Consider the following 21,703-nt stretch of genomic DNA (forward strand, 5'->3'; position numbering starts at 1 on the left):
TAAAAAATGTGGGATATTTTTTGTTCAGATGAAATTCTTCGTGATCTAATTTGTGCTAGCACTGAGAATCACTGAAGAGAGTCTGGCTGTCTCATCTTTGTTCCTTCCCATCAGGTATTGACATACATGTGCAAGATGCCCTTTCTCTTCACCAGGCTGAGCAGTCCCAGCTCTCTGAGCCTCTCCTCCCACCCCAGAAACTCAGATGCATTAATGATCTTTAGGGCCATTAGCTGGACCTCTCTGCAGTACATCTGTATCTCTCATGTGCTGGGGAGCCCAGGGCTGGACCCAGCACTCCAACTCTTACCTGCCCATTTCCCCAGCCTGCCAAGGTCCCTCTGGACAGCCACACAACCTTCTGATGTATCTGCCACTCCTCCCAATTTTGTCTCATCTGCAAAGCTGTATTCTGCCCCATCATCCCAATCATTAATGAAGAGGTTACAAGGTACTGGCCCCCAACACTGAGCACTTGTGTGCACTGCTAGGGACTTGTCCTCAGCTGGACCTACTACCATTGACCAAAACACTCTGGACCTGGTCATTCAGACAGGTGTCAGTCCACCTCACTGTCCTTTTACCTAAGGTATATATTGGCAGCTTATTTATGAGGGTCTTACAGGAAATAATATCAAATGCCTTTCTTACCTTGAAATGTTTCAGGGTGAACAATGTCCACTGCTCTCCCTTCATCCTCTGAGCAGGCCACCTCATTGCAGAAGCCTGTCAGACCACTTAAAATGTCAAATAATGTATTTCTTGCTATTCTTTTTGGGGGTCAAGCTACGGAGGCTGCATTTCATGACATTATGACAAGATCATAATTCACAATAGTTTATTTAAAGCCTTTTCTGTACAATTTGATGGATATGCACTACAGATTGTTATTACTATTAAATTAATTGAAATTATTCACTAAATAATGAGACAATCAATAAATAAAAGCTTGAAAGAGATAGAAATGGCTTTTTCATTTGCAGTTTTAAAACAAAAAATGACATTTTCTTATCAGCAGTGAAAAATTGCTCTCCTGACACGGGCAAAGAATGATGCTAAAGTAAATTCCTTTCACTGAATGAAAATATAGTGTGGGTTGAATTTAAATTTTTAAACAGCATGATGTGGACATGCAATTATAGTCATAGCTAGCTATAAATGACCAGTTAGATCATCTGGTCAAGTCCCCAGACAATGCTAAATTGAATTTTGCATGCAGTTTTTATTTGTTTAGGCAGTTCGGACACCTTCAGTAAATGTGATAAATACATTTTTAAATAAAAGTTATTTTGTGGTGTTTCAGAAGGCTGGAGAGAGAAAAAGAGAGAGAGAAAAAGAGAGAGAAAGAGAAGTATCACTTCGAACTACTCACTGTTGATACATCAGGTCAGTATCATTTCAGCTTTACAAGAAAAAGCTGACAAGCTTTAAATGAGGCCTCACTGCACAAAGAAATCAATGGTAAAGTGCACATTGATTTCAATAAATCTCTTTCAGTCACCAAACCATATATTAGCTGGGGAAGGGATGCTGCCTCTTCCTGTCTTTTTGTCTTTAAACATCATGTGCACTGATGTTGGTATAAAAATAAAACTAGGGATAGCTCTAATCTCAGGTAATAATGGTCTCCAATTTGAAAGCAACCCTCAGGGACTGGCAAATTATAACAAACACTGCCCTGGTCCCTCTAACAAACCCCAATTTAAAATGACCAGGCAGGGACAAAGCTGCTACTGTGGTGTAGAGTTCCCTTTACTGGAAACAGAGCATTTAAACAAGTGCTCTTGGATTTTGCTGCAAGCAGGTGAGTTGTCACACCAGGTTACTTTTCAGGAACATGTTGCCATGGCACAGCAGTGAGGATCAGTGCCATGGTGGAAGGCCTGCAGGATGCCCCTGGGGCCAGAGGATGTCAATAGCCAGTGCTGCAGGCTGATGTGCCGGGGTGTGATGGTGGGGATGCAGAGATTATCCAGGAAGGTCTTTCTGCGGAGAAAACACCATCTGCATGGTGTATTGCTATAGTACTCATTACCACTTTTATGTGAACTTAAACTTAATTGCAAATCTGCACTCCTGGCCTCATCCTTCAGAGCACACAACTCAGGAAAGTGTTGGACTCGTCCTGCAGAGTATGGAGTTCAGCTCAGCCACCAGCCCCTCTCCCACCACTTGATCTCCTGGATGTGTGTTAATAAGCAGTGACAGATGAAGCATTATAACTTGGGTTCATTTAAAGTAAAAAACCCACCACTGCCACACAAATAATACAGAGGGCCCATAGAAGTTTGGATATATGAGGCCAGCCCACACTAAGAGCTGCTGAAATGTGTGGAAATAATGATGCTCTCTGGTGTAAATGGCTCTTTAGAGTGATGCTGCAAATTCTTCCCTTCATTCATCACCCTGTGCTCACCGGCTCTGTGCTATCCTGAGCCAGCCCCCTGGGGCATCCCATGTTCACGTCATGGTCAGAGATGAATGTCCTCTCTGTCACAAGGTTTCAACTTTTTATCACCTATTACCACAAGTTGTCATGTCAGGTTACTGTAAATCAGATTAACATTCTTCTAATGCAGACTTTGCAGGGAATACTTGGCAGGGGAGTTTCAGAAAGGGGTGTTTAGAATGGTAATTTTAGTAAGGAGAGATTCCTATATAGTGTGCTAAAAGCATTAACCACAATATAAGAAAAAAAAAAAAAAAAAAAAGCGCCTTAGAGCTGTTACATCCTATTAAGTAACGATGTAGCCAATGTATGTAAGCCACCTCCTGAAACGTGGCTTTGGAAAGAGGAGCAGAAAACACCAGAGGAGGGTCAGCGTGATTTATTTCTGTTTTACCTGCCCCAGAACACCCTCATTTCCTGATGAACACAATGACTTGGCACAACTTGAAGCCTAGCAAGTCAGATTTCTCTCAGCAGACATCCTGATCACTCTGATAGGTATTTTAGGAACTCGCCATTAGTTCCTTTAATTAATGCCTCTCTGACAGGGACTGGCGCGGCCTTTTTTCCACATAAGCAGAACAAAATACGCTTCAGCCATTTTGTCCCAGGGCTGATCACCTATGAATTACCTGAAGCCAGTCCCCCTAAAGCCTCAGGTATCTGCTGCCACCCTGGCAAAGCACCAGCTTCCCGCAGGAGCCTTCCCAAACCTAGCACTCTCTTCATAGCACTTGTTCTACACACGTGGCTCCTTCCCAGAGCCCACTTGAGCCTTGGCAGGGACAAAAAACCCCTTACACTGTGGGGTGCACTGTCAGTCCATTCTGTAATAACCAGTGTGTGGCACGACAAAGCTGCTTTCCTGCTCACAGCTTCGCTGCTTGCCTCGCAGCCCAGCTCCTGCTGGGCAGCCTGGCCCCACCATTCCCAGCTGGAGCAGCGTCTCCGCTGACATCACTGGATTCCTGCTGATGCATCGGCCGGGGTCGTGTCCCAACTCACTCACCTCGTCCTGTGCACATCTTGCATATCAATTTGCAAAGCTGTAAAAGTCAATAGCTGTACATAGATCCACTGTTAGGAAAAAAAAAAAAAAAAATGCAGGCGCCCAGGAAATTTGCTTGCCACACAACTCCCTTCAATAGCAGGATGTTCTCCCTGCGCCGACCTAAGCATAACTTATCGCAGAAAATTATCTCATGTGCTGAACAAAAATTTCCCCATTGGAACTTCAACCTTTGCCACCGGCAGCTGGCACACCGTGCCCCGCCTCCCAAGGAGCTCTCCCCCACGGGTATCCTTTGTACTCTTAAGGCTACATGTGATGGATCTCAGCAATTATTTTCGCTGCGGGCAAACTTCAGCAGGAGCTGCTGGCCGAGCGCCAAGGGACTCCGCAGCCCTTCCCATCGCCCCGCACAGTGGCCTTTGGGACACAGCCCTCCCTGCCCTGGCTTGCCTCCGGGAAGGGAGACGGCCTTCCCTGCTGCCGAGCACAGGGATTTGCTGGGCGCTGCGCAGCCAGCAGGCTTTCTAAATGCAGCAATTCTGGCTGCCTCCCACGGCGGATAAGTCAGCCTCGGCGTGATTTACAGACCTTGGCAGGGTCAGGTATAATCTTGGTGTTAATGACTAAGGCATGACACCCAAAGCTCCTGGTCTGGGAACAGTATTCCGCTTGTCTGGGAGGACATCTCACTATTATTTTGCCAAAAAACAAGCCAGCTGAGAGTAGTTCTGGTTCTTCTCCGGTATGCTTTGGTCCAGGGAAATTCTGCACTTCTGCGTGGGTATTGCCATCACCTCCAAATGTGGCTGAAAATTTCCCATCCTGAGACAGCTGCGTTCTCAGGAACTGCCACCTCACTTCCCCAGAATTTCAGGGTGGTTGCTCCCAAATCTAAGGGGGAATTTCCACTAATTGGAAACTGCTTTTTCAAACTCCCGCCAGTGCAGCTGCATTCTTCTTTCTGTCCCACAGCTCCTAAGTGTTCTCCCTCTATGTGTCTAGAGCGCATTTGTGAGGGGGCTACCTATAATTTAAATAAAAAAGCAAAACAACACGAAAAAGCCAGAAATTGCGGGCTGTTAAGGGAAGCAGGCTGAAAGGATGAGGTACTCGGGTTTCTTGCGGACAGCATTGCTCGGGAAGCTGTTCTCTAGCTGTTGCACAGAAGTTTGTGGTTTCCCTGGATCTGTCACGGACTACTCACCCTGTGACATCCTGCTCGAGCTGCTGCTGCCTGCTCGGGGCATTAGTGACCATGTTCAGATGGTTCGGACCGGGCGGCAGCGCCTGCATCAAAGCTCCACGTAAGCCTAACAGCACGAAACATCGGCACAAAGTAACCTCACGGACCCGCTGTTAGGATTCTCCTTCTTCCCCCAGAAATGCAAAAAAAAAAAAAAAAAAAAAGCCCACCAAAAAAGATACCAAAAACCAAACCAAACCAGGGACGGTGGTAGGGTGGCAAGAGGATCTGGTGCCCCGCACAGCCCCTCACCTGTCCCGGCCGCAGCCCCGCGGCAGGAGGGTCCCGCAGCGCTGCCCACCGCCGCCCCCGGGCGCTCCGGGCGGGCGGAGGCGGGGCGGCGGCGGCTCCAATGGGGAGGAGGGGGGCGGGCCGAGCCGAGCCGTGCCGTGCCGAGCCGAGCCCAGCCGAGCCGAGCCGTGCCGGCTGCCGGAGTCTGACGGGCGCTGCAGGTGGGAGCCCGGCTCCGCGTAACTTCGCCGGGCCGGGGCTGTTCGCGCCAGCTTTGCTTGTGGAGAGAGGCAGCAGCCGCGAACCTCCCGCAGAGAGGGACAGCACCTCCCGGGACAGGCTCAGGTGAGGAGCCCCGCTCCCCTCGCTCCCTGGTCGCCCTTGCTGCCGCCCTGGCCTGGCTTCGCCCAGCGGGGCCCGCGGGTGGCGATGCGCAGCGGGACCGGCGAGCTGTCCTTGGCTTGAGGTCAGCGGGGAGGGCCGAGGGGCTGCGCTGCCCCCGCGGGGAGCGCTGCGCATCGCTCCGCGCCGCTGCGCGGGGAGGGAGGGCTGGGGCGAGGGGCTGCGGCGCGGGGGCGCATCTCCGCCTCTTTCCATTCACCTCTTCGCGTTTTTCCTTTTGGCTGTCCCGTGCCCCCGCTCATCCTTGCTGTGGGTCGATGCGGGGGTCCCCGGGCAGGGTTTGTCCCCGCTCCGGTGGCGGGGCGCACTTGCTGCCCGCGGTGCGGCGCGGGATGCGCGGCGACAGGCGGTGCGGTGCGGGAATGCCGCAGGCGGGGTGTAGCTCCTGCCGGACCCTGTCCCTCAGCCGCCCTTCCCGCAGCATCTCCCGCGGAAGATCCGCCGGGGCGCTGGGACACCGCAAAGTTCCGGGCGGTGCGGGAGGGGGAGGCTGCGGGGGCGCGGAGCGGCCGCGCTGCGCTGCGCAAGCCGGAGCGCGGCCGGGGGAGCATCCGCTGTGAGCGCAGGCGGTGGTGATGGGGCGCTGAAACCCCTTTTTGGGGCTTGGGGCCAGTCCTGATACAGCCGCAGGGCTTTGCGGGCGGCGGAGTCGGTGCTGCTTTAGCGCTAAAAATGTTTAATAGTGGATATTAATGAGGTGTTCCCCACCTCCCCTCCCCCCCTTTTCCCTACCTTTTCGGATGTTTAAAAAAACCCCGAACTATTCAGCAGGCGACATTTACATTTCTGTAGTAAAAGCAATTCATTAGAAAAGTGATACTAGCAGGAAAATGAAAAGTAGTAGTAATGGAGCCCCGGGGGTGGCTGCAGATAGCTCCGAGGGACCGTCACCCCCCCCCCCCCCCCGCTCCCCGGCAGTGGACAGCGGCGTGGGGAAGCGGAGAGGCTTTGGAGCCTGTGGGAATGCGGAGGGCTGGGAGCACAGGGTGCAATGCAGAACTGGAAGCGCCGAAACTCTGCATTTTGTGCATAGTTCAGTGCTGGGTGGCCATTTTTCTAATCTTTTCCCTGTCAGACTGTTGGACCCCCAAAATGCTCATTTGGGACTTGAAAAAACACCCCCTCAGGCTCCTCTACCCTTTTGTTAGGGTTGTTTCAGTGCCAAATACTTGTATTTTTGTATTCCAAACGGGTGATCCTTCATGAAGCTTTAAAGCACGTTAAGATGTAGCTAACAATTTTGGAGGAGGATCTTTTTTTCCTCCCTTCTCTCTGGAGTTTGCATATGTGTTCCTCTGTTACTTCCAGGGAAGGATTTAGTCCCTAGTATGATGGCTGAAATGGTGGCACGCAATTCAGTGTGCTGCCAGATGCTTACCTTCTTTCAGAGTTTGGGATAGGCTCAGGCAGTATTAAAAGCTTGCTAAGAGGATACTGTTACATGGTTTCCTCCATTTTTGGGATCTGTTAGAAGCAATCTAAAAATACTGGATCATCATTCCTCACACTTGTAACTATAAGACTTTCAAAGATCTGTTCTTAGTTATGCTCCTTTTATTTCCCTCCACTCCCCTTTTTTAACTTTGCAAATTATCAGTCATGGTACTTAATAGGGCGCTACTCTTGTATCCTTGATCTTGCAACTTGAAGGCATCACTATTGATTCTGAACTGAGCAGTTTTTAGCATCAAATCCTCATTATTACACAGGGTTGGGTATTTTAGCTTGCTGAAGAGGTACCCCCCTAATATTCCTAGAAGCAACCAACCTTTGCCAAGTGCCATAAATGTGTCCAGTTTGAGTAAACTTGTCGAGAAAATGTCTTTTTCTTTGGAGTTTTTTTGTTTGGTTGTTTTTTACTAGTTTGGGGATTTTTGGTTGGTTCTTTTTTTGTTTTTTTGTTGGGAAGCAGATTATCACTATCTCAGTACTACTTCTGCCCTTCCTGCAGCAGCATTTATTTCAGTGCATGAAGTCCCTTGCTCAAATATTGGTTGCACATTACTGCCCAGAACTAGCTTAGGAAGGCACTTTACTATCTCATGCAACCTTATCTGCCATTCCACAACTTCATAACAAACCCATTGGAACATGAAATGACCTTGGAAAGGTATCTTTCAATCTGACATGAAGCATTCTCTAAACGGGGAGCAGCACTGCTCCATGAAGAGCTGATATTTTCAAATAGGTGCTTCCAAACTGATTTTATTGTTTTTTTTAAAGAGGGAAGGGAGATGGGTGGAATATTGAATAGGAAAGGAAAATATTTTTTTAAAAACAAACCCACTCAGCTGAAGTTGAAGCACCACTCAGCTTTGGAAGGAGGTGTATTAAGAATGTACATATGATAGTGACTCTTAAGTCTAGGGTAAAAACAAATCTTTAATTTTAATCCAAGGAAAATAACATTTCCTCTGCCAGTTCTGATTTGCTCATTCATAAGATCTTCAAAAGCCCAAATTATTAGTGGGACTAATTGGGTGTGTCAAGTGGAGAAAAGAATTGATGAAGTCTGAAGAAAGCTTTACATTTAGTTGTATTGTTCTTGATATCAGAATGTGAGGCTTCTATATGGAAAATATTCCAGGACCCTTTCAGTCCCCAAAATGCTACTCCTCTGGAAAGGCTGCAAGAGCACTTAAGAATCAGCAGCAGTCAAGGGGGAGTCTTGCAGCTGGCAGAGGGTGCCTGACCAGTAAACTAAATGGGATTTTAGCCCAGATGCCAGGCTTGACACATCAGGCCTTGCAGGATGGTGAGTGCTTTCCTGCCCATGGTGTTTTTACCTCCTGTAGAGCAGCACCGAGTCCCAGCCTCGGGAGCTCAAGGTATGAGTGCCACCTGCTGGGTGATGAGCCACTTTATGTCAATTATACATCATTTATTCATGTGCATGTGTGCATTTCTGTTTGCATACATATGCTGTGTTTGTTGAAGTGTTTATTTGCATACAGGTGTACAACTTTTCCACAGACATGTTCTTGGGTGAAAATATGAAATCTTGCTAAGACCTGCAGTTGCTCACCTTCTGAGGACTTAGTACAGCTTGTATTTGGTTACTATTTGCTACTCAAATGGCACTCAGGCTTTGTATTCCAGGGGTAGAGGGGAAATTTTGATACTGCTGGCATTTAATGCTGCCTTTGTTCTACTGAAGGCAGGGAAGTGGGAATTTTCAGCTGTATAGCTCATGGCCAGTGGTGTGGTAAGCTTTCACAAGCACCTCAATGGTCAGTGAATAGCAGGCTGGCTAGGTAGACCTGAAATGGAGGCCCAACAAACCAAACTCAACTTTGTCATGTATCACTTAAATGTAAAATCTTCATAGCACTGCTCATTTAATCTTTTTTTCATCTTAACTTACATATTTCCATAAGATTTATGACCATCCCTCCTGGTACAAAATATCACTTCCCATTTAAATTAACTGAAGACCTATAGAACATGCAGAATATTGCTGAACTTTTTTTTTCCCATCTTAAAGAATACATTTTTCATATCTGCTCTCTAACATTTGCATAGAAGACTAAAATATGAAAGTTTGATTCTGACCTACAATTGCTATTGAAGATGACACAATAAATCCAAATCTGACATCATTCCCAGCAATAACTTTCCAATTTCCTTTAGCTTCCACCTCTCCTATCCTGCTGGGGCATTGGCTGGAGTGATGTTTAAACACCAGTTTGATTCAGCTGGGTGCAGAGTGATATCAATTGCAGGCCTGTAGTTGTTCTGTACTGACAGCATTAGGGAAGGATGGAACCCTGGATATTGGGGCTTTGTTGGACAGCTAACCTCATTAAAGCTTTATTGCTTACTTGTTTTGTGGTGTGCTGGTGCCAGATAAGTCTTTTACCCTGTCTGTGGATTAGGAGTGGGTCCAATCTGAACTGTAAAAGTTTTCAGGAAACTTTCAAATTCTTCCAGCTGGAAAACCTATATTGATATACTCTTGTCATAAATGGATAAAACGCTTCACATGGTTTTGAAAGCTTATTCCACCACTTGAGATCTGCACTTTTGAGAGTGCATAACAGTCAGGAATACGTTGATGGAGCAAAAAGCAAGTAGTGTAATTGCAGAGTTCATCTTAAAGTGTAATTCTAGCCAAAAGAAAAGGCACCTGCCATATCAAGAGGGATTACAAGATAGGCTTTTGAGGAAGGGGCCCAATAATAATGCAGAACTCAAGTTCACTGTCCCCTAAAACATTCACAGTTAATTTGATGCTTGACAAATTGTGATTTCAGTGTCTGGTGAAGAAGCAATTGACCCTAAAATTGCTGCCTGAAGCTGAACTAACGTTTTCAGTTTCATAACCAGTGTCATGCAAAAATAGTATGTGAAGAGGAGCAGGGGAAATGCAGAATGTCCCTGTGGTCTTGCTTTTATGTATCTCTCCTCCCCCTGACCCAAGCAACTGGCATGTAGTGGATGCTGCTGCAGTGCTCAAGGCAATTTACATCTCATTCATTCATCCATCCCATTATGGTATATTGTGATTCCCCCCTGCCCCTCACAAACCTGAGCTGATAATGGAAATCTGCCCCTTATAACATGCCAAACTTCAGCAACCACCTCTTGTTTTCACTGCATCTGCAATGTTGTCAATGGGCACGTTGCTCTCCTGTCCCCTCCCTATTCTAAATAAACCAGTTCAGCAGCTCTCCTGCACAAATTCTGCCAGCTCTGAGTCATCCATACATTTCTGTTTTGTTCCTTCCTTGTGTTTTTGCACACCACGTTTCCCGCCATTCCCACCTACTCAACATCTGCTTTTTTGTGACCTCTCATATTCTCATAAATTCATTAATGTAAACCTTGATCAATGCCACCATCAAAATCTCGCTTTCCTTAGTATGAAGTCCTGTGTCCATTTAGGTGACTCAATGGCCTTTACAGTCCTTGGGAATACCTTGGAGTTCTGTCTGCTCCAGTAAAAATGTTCTCCCAGTAATCTCAGCTTCCCTTGCAGAGGTAAAAGACAGGTGATATCTTGAGGGCAATCTGTAACTACAGTCACACTGACAGTAAAGGTGCATGGTTGCAGCTCTGGGGAAGGTCTGAGGCACACAAGACTGACAAGAGAAATCAGAAATGAAGGCAAATCTTTTGCAATCTCTTTTCCCTTTCCTCTCCAATATCCTTCACATGAAGGCACTGGAAAGGTTCTTACTGTAAAAGCACTCCTACAAAAACAGCAACAACAACAACAAAAATTTGTTTGCTGGCAAAGTGGAAAATATGTGAGCAATCATCTTCCTTTTTCTGCAGCCTTTTGAGCTGTCTTATTAATGGGCCATGAAGGCTGAGGAGGAGGTAACTCATCAGCTATTATCCATGGAGTAGGGGGGTGCTGCAAATTAGTTGCTTGTGCCAGTTTCATTTTCTTTTTTGACACCAACAGATAAATTTGCCTTCATATGGGCATAGTTTCTGCAGAGATCAAATAGAAGCCACATCAGGTGCTGTGCTGGTGGTCTGCTGCCCTCCTAAGTTGCCTTGAGATTTATGGAGGTGAAAATGCTGCTCTGGCCTCAGGCCCCTTTGCTGGGACCCAGCAGAAGAGCACTGAGTTGTGAGGGGGGCTGATCCTGAGAACAATTGTTTTGGACAATTTGGATAGTTGAAACATCTGTACTGAGAAGACACATCCCAATCTATTGGAAGAGACTTTGCAATGGCCTTTTGCTTTTTGACCTCTTATCAGCCTGGGCTTGGTCAATCTGATGGTCACGGAGCTGCTGGGAACTGATGACAGCATTTCCTTCACTGCCTCCTTTCCTTCCACTGCAGGATTCATCACTCTCCTTGCCTGCTCGTCTGTGCTCAGGACCTTGTGCACTTCCTGAACTTGCACACGCAATTGATTTCTCTAGTCAAAAGAAGAGCATGCCTTTCTCTGCCCTTACATACACACGTGCAGTTGTTTAGGTTAACTCATAGCAATTGGCATTTTGTGATCTCTTTGAAGCACTTCCTCTCCAAAGGAATAATAATGAAAAAAAAACCCAACCAAACAGAAGAGCAAAAAAACTCCAAACGCTAAATTGGTCGACTGTTTTGGAACAGTTGCCAAAAGAAATCAATGCTGAGCCTGGGAAAGCTGTAAAATTCTTTCTTGGGTTTTTATTAGTAGGAGAAAAGTGACACACACTGAGTTTGGTCACTCAGACACTGTTCAAAGTCCAAACTGAAAAAAAAAGTTGTTTCAGCTTGGGTGTTCTTGATGGCTTGCAGATGTGTAACAGTGTGTAGATACTCAGCTGTGGGGTAGGCTGCAAGGCCCCCTTAATTGCAAAGAATAAATTACAAATTCCCCCATCCTTGACTGGGGATTCTGAAACTGAGCAGTTACTGTGGTGTCTTTGCCTTACTTCCTTGCCAAATGTTACATCTCCTCATTAAGGATTTCAAAATGTCAGCAGTATAAGAGAAAATATTGTACCTTCTTCTATTTGTGATGTTGCACACCTGTTACTGCCTGATGAGGGAAGTACAGTAGAAGGTTGGGTATTTTTCTTAAAAATATATTTCCCCCCCCTTACAAAATGGTCCTTATGAGTTCATCCTTGACAGACCTTTATTAGACTGTAATTATTATTATTCTTTCATTAACATTAATATTTTGGGGTCTTTTATTTATTTTTTGAGTAAATTGGGGAGTGGGGTGTTGTTTATGTTCAGTCAACTTGATGAGTTACCTGAAACTGTTTTGTAATGCAGATTAAACAGTAAGCAGGAGTGTTGTGTTGTTCATTGAATCTCAAGAGGGTTTTTTTTTCCTTCTTTTTCCCTTCATTTTCCTGCTGGTGGCTATGACTGCTGAAACCATGGACTTCACAAACTGGATGAACAACTGCCTCCCGGAACATGGATAATTTTGGTGAGTCTGCAAAATAAGTTTCACTTACTTCTGCTTGTTTGGGAGGTAGAGGAAGAATGTTATATGTTGGAAGTTGTGCTTGATGAAGGCTAAGACTGTTTTGGCTGTGTTGGTGTTGTTAATGCAACAGGCAAAGCTTACTACATTTCAAATTATTTCTGATGGCATAGGTTTTTTTTTTCCTTATTCTGTTTTATCATTGGCAAAGATGAAGGAATTAACATGCTCTGGATTAATTTGAAATAGTGTCATGTTATGAGATTGAGTGTTATTGCCTTTGTAATAACTTTTAAATTATTTTTTCTGTAAGACATGCTGTGAAGCAACAGCTTAGAACATTTTAATTTTTCTTTTCTGGTTTATTCAGTTGTTTCTGCAAATAGTTCAGACAGAAGATTCATTGGATGGCTTTTTAGAAAAGCAGTGTGTCATACTCCTTACTCTGCTTAATACTGGTGTTGCTTACAGTGTGAACTTCCGGGAGACGATGTGTTGATGGTGTGTTTGCATTAAATATTGTAGAAGGATTTTCCATGAAAAGGTCTTCCATCCCAAGTAGTCTCTGGTGAGGCTTCTGTTTTTTAAAATTAGAAAAAGCCCACAAGGCTCTGTCAGGGCCATACTATTTCCTTGTGTGCAGATGCCTGACTTGCAGCATATTCTTCTGGGGGTATCTTCTGTTGCTCCCTGAGGAGGAAGTTTTGGCACTTTGGGATTTCAATAAAGGTGACTGGACAGCTGCAGGGAAAACATTTGCTTTGAATATATCAACCTGGAGATCTGCTCCAGGAATGTGGTTGGAGGAGGTAGTATTACCCAGTGTTGTCTGTAGGAGTAAAAAAGCTGCCTCTGAGCACTGAGGGGAGGTGGTTGGCAGCTTAGCAGCCTTGGGATTTATCTCTGAGCTATTTAGACCTAGCAGGAGTGACTTGTTACTACTAATAGGTTTAATTAGGGAAAACAACTTCCTTCACCTCTCACTTGTGTGGTGACAACCTCGCTTATGCAGAGCTTAGGAGGGACAAGACAAATGTGGTTTGGGAGTGGGGTTGGCCACCTGTCCTATCCCAGAATGAGGCGAGTGTTCCTGGTGTGGTGGTGGCCCTGTCCTGGACAAGACGTGGGAGTGAGCCTAGGGCTGGCACTGGCCACTTGCTGACAGATTGTGGCTGAGTTTAGCTGGTACACACCCCTTGGGGGGGGGAGGGGGGAAGGTTGACATTGGCTCTTTTCCCTCTCCTTTTTCAGTCTCTTGAGTGTGCACAATCTGTGTCACCTGCATTCTTGCACTGGTGCAAAGAGCCTGAGACCAAAAGATGGACATCGAGCTTAAGGATTTCTTATCAGGGACAGATTTAGAGAAAATTGGAGATAAAGCCTGATAGTTTACTTTTGAGCATTGCTGAAGTATTGCTGCTTAATCCTTTTTATTGATCCATAGCTTATGCTGGAAAGCTGTTGTCTCAGGGCAATTTCCAGAGTCCTGGAGGATAATGGCATTAATCACATATCATGTGACTGTTCAGGCAGGATGAACATTTGTTGCATTGCTGTGTTTATCTTCACTCTTAGTTCTGGTTGTGTCTGCTACTGCTCAGCTGCATGGCTGGAGAGTGCAGTTAGGAAGCCTTCTGCATGAGTGGTACTCAGTAATTTGGGGCTGAGTAGCAGTAAGGTCTGTAAGGAGGCTGCTGCTTTGGATTGCTGTCCTTTGATGTGCAAAGGAGCCTTGAGGAGCCTGAGAGAGCAATAGCTTCTGGGCCCAGGAAGCAATGCATATTTACTGTGATGGACATACTGCTTAAAACTCTTTGATTCTGAAAACTAGCAGACTGCATTCCTCAGAGCTCTGCTCCGGCATATATCTTGCTTTTTTGGCCTATTTTGTAATCTGCATGAATAATTGGCTCTCAAGTTGCACCTATATAAAGAGATGCTTCTTCGATATCTGGAAATGCAGTAATGAGTGCTGAAGTGCTGCCATCACCATGGCACATCAGGGAAAGTTTGATGTGATCACATGGGTGAGCCTTCCACCCAAGTTTTATTCTTAGATTTGTTTTTCACTTTCACTCTGATTTGGTTATATTTGAATTTTTGGCAAATGCTGTTAGAAAAGTTAAAATCTGAAACAGCAATCTGAATCACAGAGCAAGTGTACTTTGCATAAACAGATAAATAGAGCTAAAAGTGTAAGGAGTGCTTTCTTTTCACTAAAAGAGTGACATCATTGCAAGCTCTTCTCAGTGGTGGAAGGCCAAGAGACAGTGGATGCCAGTTGAAATGAGAGTCTGCGAAGTAAGTTTCACTTACTTCTGCTTGTTTGGGAGGTAGAGGAAGAATGTTATGTGTTGGAAGTTGTAGTTGATGAAGGCTAAGGCTGTTTAACTCTGGTTACAAGGGTAAAGTGTTTTCACTCTGAGGACACTCAGCTGGATAAGGGCACAAGTTGCCTTGGTAGGCTGTGCAGTTTCCATCATTGGGAGTTTTCAGAACCTGACTGAACAATGCCCTGAGGTCGATGCAGAAGCCTGGACCAGAGACCTCATGAGGCTGTTCCTAGCCTGATTTGTGATCCATTAAAAAACACTTGAATTTAGAAGGACATTTATGCTGGGAAAAAGAGTAAAGCTGGAAGAGTTAAGTGGCATGGTCACAGAAGGTGTTGTGGTAACAGCAAACTGGTGGTGGCTGCTGTAAGACGAAAAGGGATGTAGCATCTGGCCAGGCTTGTTCTGGAGTGCTGTCTGGGGATGTGAAGGTTTGTTGCTTTTGGTTTTTAACTTAGCAAAGCAACTTGCTGCTTCTGAAGAAGCTATATGTTCTTTGTTTTAGGCCAATGGTAGCTGTATAACTAATCTGTAAAATTTTGGAAACAACCAGTTGGCTTTTGTTTATATTGGTTAACACACCACTTACCTTGAGGAAAGAAGTTTCAGGAGAAGTAAACTCTTAGTGGAGAAGACTTCCAGTCATTCGGGGATTTTTAGTTTAGTTGATTAGTTGTTTTATTTTTTTTTTTTTTTTTTTTTTTAGAGATTTATATTTGGCTATTTGCACTCCTCCAAAAATTGTGTGGGAGTGCAAATAGGAGGTGGATGAAAATCTGTGGGTTGATCAGACTGAACATGAGCCAGCTCCCCAAAGTGATGTAGGTACTTTTGGGTGGTAAAGTGAATCCAAACAGTGCTTCTGTTTGGATGGAGGAGAGGGGGGAAAAGTGGCCAAGGTAAAGACACAACCTTGCAGGATGAAAAAGGTGAACCTGTATAAAGGAGTGTAGATGTGTCAGAGGTGACCACAGCTCCTTTGGAGTACCAAAGCACTGCTGATGGTTTACACAACCCTCCAGGAGTGTTTTCTTCTGTGTTTCAGGAAGATGGCCTGCAACATTGGACTTAGTTTAGCAAACACTTGAAAGCAAACAGAAAATGTCTGGTTTTGGGTTTTTGCTTAATTTTTCTTTTTCCTGGAAGGGCATTAGTTTCACTTACAGATAGATTTTCCTCCTTTGTGTTTGAAGGCAATATAAGTGAATGTGGAAAGCAACAGTTAGTAATTCCAAATGGGATTTTAAGAGCTTTTGCTTATCATTGAACTTTTGAAGCTGTTATTCCATCTGCTCCCACCCACATACTTAGAGAACTGTCATTCTTGCCAGTCATGCCCCAGCTGTGATGGGATGTGGTCAGTGGGTGAGCTCCCAGCAAGGACAGAGTTTCATCCCTTTCATGTTCTGAGACTGAAAGTCAGCACGATTATTGCTGTGAGAAACTGAAAGCTTTAGATTTTAGGCTTAACATTACCTTGTCTGTAACCATTCTCCTTCGTATGTCTGCAGAGATTTTTACCAGTTACACTTGTGTAACTGTTGTGACTTTGAGTCCACTTTCCCTGCAGCATCAGATACTACACTGGGTAATTTGCCTTTTCTTTTAATTTCTTTTATACATGTGCAAAGCCTTTGTATTTGTTCTTCTCTGTGTATTTCAGATAGCTGGTTATTTTCAGCTGTTGCATGGATAATAGTGCTGATGAACAAGTATTTAGTCTGACACATGAAAGCATAGCTGTAAAGAAAATGAAGCAGGGAAAATTACAGTGGCAAAGGTTCCTAAATTATAGTTGTATAGGAAGATTGTGATAAGGAAGTAGTTAAACATTGCTATTTAGTCAAACCTGCAACTGTGGCTGGTACTTCAATTGTCTCCTCCTTTTGCTGACATTTTAATTTGTGTGGTTGGTGAGATATTCTTCCTGCTAATAAAGTCCCTGGTTTATTGAACCAGAAGCTTGTGGAAGTACACGGGTGTGTTCTCCCAGGTGGTTTTAGGTCAAGAGTGAAACAATTGCTAATTATTTTCAGATTTACTTGTAAAGGAAATGTAAGGTGCTTGCTTTTAGGTGCTTTGCCACTGTTAAAAAAATTAATAAACAAAACCAAGACACAAATCAATCTTCCCATCTGGGAGCAGATACATGTCCAGTTTAGATATACTGGAAGGCAAACATAATGTAATAGGACTGAACCAGGATATTCACAGACTGAAGTATCAATGTTTGAGCTGGCTGTGTGCTTGCTACAGCTGCAAAGCCCATTGCTTTTATGGCTGCAGAATGTTTGCTCACGAGCCCCAGCTCTGACAAACAGATGTGATCATCATCCTGTGCGTGTTCCTCGTGAGGTTGAGCGGGATGGTGAACACAAGCCACGATCTCCTGGCAGCAGGTCTCATGTCTGAAGAGCTTTGCTTGGTTTTAGAGCATCCCAGCAGTAATCTGCAAGACCCAAAGACCCTCTTTCATCCACAAGGATGTGGGACCAAGGAAATGTTCTATGCAGGCTTTTCACAGAAGTGAGGAGTGAGTAGAACCTTTTAGGAAATAAGAAAACTTCCATTGATCATCACAGATACTGTATATCCCCTTCTGAAAATAAACATTAGGATCTATGTTGGTGGTAGGTCACAATTTCCCTTTGTCTCTCCTCCCAGCCATAAAACACCCCAAGGCAAGTTGGGTTCCTGTGGTTAATTTTGTTTGAACAGGATGGATCACTGTGAGCCAAAGGTAGTTTTCAGAGGTAAAGGTAACTACCTCTGTGCTTATCTTAACCTCGATGAAGCTATTACCATAGGTTTCTTGGGAAGGAATGAGCTGAAGGCAGTGGCCTGGACTGAGCAAAGGTTAAAACAATCAGTGATAGATGTCAGCAGAATTACATTGCTGGGGATCAGGTCTGAGGCTTTGCACAACTTTATTGTCCGCTTGGCTTCCAGCTGTTCCCGCGAGCGTGTCCTTCAGCAAGTCAAGGAAAGGCCAAGGGTTGTCTGCCTGCAATTTCTGCCTGCCCTTTGCATTGTGAAGCCAGTCCAGAGTGGGGCCAAAATACTGCAGAACTGGCAGTTGTTTGTGGTGGAGCCTGAGATAAATGGGTTTATCCAGTATCCATGAGGCTGCTCAGTTTAGATCTTGGCTACTTAGCACTTTTTTTTTTTCCTTTTTCTTTCTTACCAGAATAGTTGTGCTGTGGATTGGTGTTGTTGCATCCTATTTTTAACACCAAAGCTCACTTATCTCTCGTTGAATGTGTGGTATGTTTCATTTGAGTGAGGAGGCATTTTATCAAATGTCACAAATGAGCCTTCTTGCTAGTGCTTATTCAAAACAACTGAAAAAAGATTCTTCCCATTCAATTTTAGTTTACATATGCAAAATTTCCATACAGTTGGAATCAGTTCAGTTTATTGTCAAAATAAAGAGATGTCAGACCCAGCCATAGTTCTCTCAACCCAACATTATGTTTGTCATACGGTATTACAAAAATCCATGTGTGACAAATTTATTTCAAGTATTGTGGGTCTTTTACATCAAATTGATATATCTGTAAAGGAATAAAAATTCCTTTGCAGTTGCCTGGTATTGAAGACTGTCACTTTATGCAGAGATACAATTGCTGGACAGCATATATTTTTGCATTAAAGACAGTCACTGCAGCTGTTTGAGTCCTGTCATGTTTATGCATGACCAGATATTGCAATAGGCTGTAAGAGTTTGCTGCAAGGAGAGTTTTCATTTTTCAGTCTTGGGAAGTGGGCTCCATCTAGTGTCTAATTTAAAGATTAGACTCCAGTTCCTTTTCTTAAATGCCCTTGCAGTGTGGATAAAGGACACAGAGGAGGAATTGTGATAGGCATTGCCTTTGCTGGTGCTTGTTTAGAGTGAGACTTTCTCCAGTATAGTCAGTATGGGAATGGCAACCTGAAACATGCATCTGTTTTACACATGCATAAGAAACTAAAATAATTCTTTTATTAAATAGCACGTGGGTAAAAATAAATTAAACCAGCATGGCAATGATGTGATCCTGGAATATTTTGTGGTTAGTTCCTCTCACAGTGTTCAATATGGCACGTTGGAAACCAGCCTGTTTGTCTGTAAAATCAAAATTAGAAAACTAATTGTGGGTTTCTCTTCTGAAGTAGTGAATTTTGAAATGTGTGTTTGGTATTAATATCCAGTCAACAGAATAACTTCCAATATGTAATGCTTCCATAAAGAAGCATATGGGATTCTGAACTATTTTTATTATTTTCTCAGTATTTAATTTTTGGTGATATTTAATTCTCTGTCAAATTTTTTGGGGGGGTTTTTTTGTTTTTTTTATTAAAAAGAATATCACATTCCGAACTATTTTTAACTAAAATAGGGTAGTATGTGACAGTTAATCTATGATGTCTCCAGTGCCCTGATAAGTTCTGTGAAACAGAAAGAAGAAGCACCAATAACTTTGTTTTTGTTTGTTTGTATCTATAAAACTGGAACAACTTCAGAAAGTTTTTGAGTACTTAAGACTGGATGCAGATTTACTTATAGCACTCCATACTGAAGAAGCTGGAATTCTGAATTTTGGTCAAGAGGGCACAACAGCAAACCTGCAGAGAGGAAAACCTGAGCTGTCTGGGGACTGTTTAATTATTAGCATAGTGGGGTTTTGTCCAGTTGTGATTCTTCCCTCTCTTTAAGGAGACATTTGGGGCCACTGAAACAAGCTTTTACCCTGAGCAGTCTGGCACTTGGAGACTGATGAGGAAAGAGGCAGGTGGGCACCATGGCTGGGCTGAGTGAGACTGCCTGCCTGAGCCACCAGCCCCTCCCTGCCTGCCTGGGGGTGATGCAGACTCTGCCATTCCTCAAAGACACGGTGGGGCTGTGAGTGCTGCTCTCACTCCCTTGTTTATGCTGAGGGCTGCAGAGCTGCCCTTGCGAGGTGGAGGAGATCCCCATGCAAATCCCCAGACAGCCCTTGGCTTATTTTCCTCCAGTTGCTGGGGAAATGTGGAGCAAGGGCTGGGATCCAGGCCTGAGTAATTGGCAATGAGCCTGTTGTTGTTTCATCTGTGAAATATTTGGGGTCTGGGTTTTCCAGTTGACACTTGTGAGCTGAGTGTGGGCAAAGTTAATGGGAAGCACCTGGTGCCAGAAGGGAGGGCAAATGGTGCCTTGGCCATGTGAAAATGGGCAGCTGCTGTGCTGGGCTGCCAGACTGCCCACAGGTCTGCAGTGCTGGGAAAAGGATTGGGAGCCATGGCTGAAGAGGACAGCCATGGAAATGGGATGTGGGTGGTGAAACCCCCTCTGGGATGGGGCACCACTGCCAAGACCAGAGCATCCCAGTGTTGGGTTGTGATGGTTTCATTTGACCAAGGAAGGCAGCCAGAAGTTGGGGGGGATGGCTTATGTACCTATACATACACACACTTTATTGACTGCCCATAATTTGTTGTTGTTACTTTTGTTGCTTTTTTTTTTTTTTCTTTTTTTTTCAGCTTTTGAGACTCTAGTGTACTTTGCAACCTCTAAACTTCACCCTATGAGTAAACTTGGTCTCTCAGCCTCACAGGAGATGATAGCATTGAAACAGACACCTGGATTTCTTTTACTGTTAAATTCTGTCTTCTGTAGGAAAAGAAAAAAAAAAACCAACATTTCTTTATCCGTTGATTTTTTTTAAAATATAAAACACTACATTGTTAAATTCAGTTTCATTTTCATGTTAGTTAATTTCACACTTCTAGAAGTGAAGGGAAATAAAAGCAAACATGTGTCCCTTGAGGCTTCTGGGTCTTATGGCAATCCAGATGATTACTACATATTTTGTGGGTTTTATGTTAATTAGTTATCTATGTAGAAGCTGTGGTTATATTTCAATTTCTAAACAAAAGTCAGAAATACCTTAAATTTCCTTAAATCCTTTTGTCACTTTAAACATCTGAGACAAATCTAAACTGCTGCTGTACCTTTAAAATATATTTGTAAATTTGCAGACCAAACAGGAAAAGCAGTATTTTTTTTAAATTTATTTTTTTTATTTTGGTCTGCCATCAAGTCAAATACTGCACCACAGACAAATGCCCTTGGTGTGGTAACCAACACTGCACTTTGAGCTGAGGCTAAAATCGACCACAAAGATGGCTTTTGTTGTCACCCACCAGGTAACAGGATGTGACACTTCACTCACACTGTTGCTTTGAATCTGTGAGGGGTGAGCTGTGAACCTCTGCTTGTCATGTGCAACACTGGGATTGCAGTGGTTGTGTCTCATGACCAAGGGAGATGGTTTGCTGCTGGCAGGGGTGAGAAGGTCCCAAAGCAGTTGTCCTTGTCCCCCAGCATGGCTTCATGGCACAACTGCACCATTACTTCCTCTGTCCAAGATGGTATATGGTAAAGCTCTATGGAGGAGGGGAAAACGTCAGAAAAGCTGCATTTAGTCATGACACTGAACAGCAGGCACCGTGGTGGTGGCACCAGGGGAAGCTTGTAAGTGATGCTGCACCCACCAGGTCCCTCTGCTGAGCATAGAAGAGACTAAGGGAACAAAGCAAATGCCAGATAGTCCCTCTGCTCTGCAAAAGTGGCAAAACTGAGGGCAATCTGAATGAGATGCTCTGCTATACTTGGAGAGCTGTTGCAGAGTTTGTGACAGGAATTGAAAAGGAAAAGCAATGTCTTGAGAACATGAGGTTGGAAAGGCGGTTCTGGTACATAAAAATTGGGTTTGGAGCTTGCTCATCATTCATGTTGTACTGTTAGAGTAGTAAAGTGCTAACACAGAGATGGAGTGGAAAAGAGCAGAAATAATTCATGGTTTGAAGTAGTGCAGGTCATGAGGATGATGTAATTATTCCTAACCTATTTAAACTGAAAGAAAAAGAAAGCTATAAATAAAAGGTTTGGGAGGAGGAGGAGAAAGCAGTTGACTATTAAGACAACTTAACTATTTTAGACTTAGTGTCTCCAAGTAAAATTATGGAATAAAATACTTCTACCTATTCTCTTTTAAGGTAGAGGTAACAAATACACAGTGCACTGGGGAAGTAAATAGTAAGGAAAGTCAGTTGGCATCAGCTAATTGATGTGTTGGGCAGTGTATTTTGAGAGACAGAGAGAACACATTAATGCATCAATTAATTA

At 44.2% G+C, this 21,703-nt stretch overlaps 1 protein-coding gene across 12 annotated transcripts in view; it reads left to right on the plus strand.

The window, feature by feature from the left end:
• Positions 1-5,059: 5,059 nt before the first annotated feature.
• The window catches only part of EPB41L3 (erythrocyte membrane protein band 4.1 like 3), a 138,502-nt gene continuing 121,858 nt past the window's right edge, over positions 5,060-21,703 (plus strand). For 5 of the 12 annotated variants that reach the window (XM_079300713.1, XM_079300725.1, XM_079300728.1 and 2 more), the window contains exon 1: positions 5,076-5,280. The gene's annotated coding sequence lies outside the window, so the exon portion shown is untranslated. Of the gene's footprint in view, positions 5,281-21,703 lie in introns of all 12 variants that reach the window. The other 7 variants (XM_079300711.1, XM_079300726.1, XM_079300737.1 and 4 more) reach the window with 3 other exon arrangements.

This window comes from Erithacus rubecula (assembly GCF_903797595.1).
Source record: "Erithacus rubecula genome assembly, chromosome: 3".
Classification (NCBI taxonomy): Eukaryota; Metazoa; Chordata; class Aves; order Passeriformes; family Muscicapidae; genus Erithacus; species Erithacus rubecula.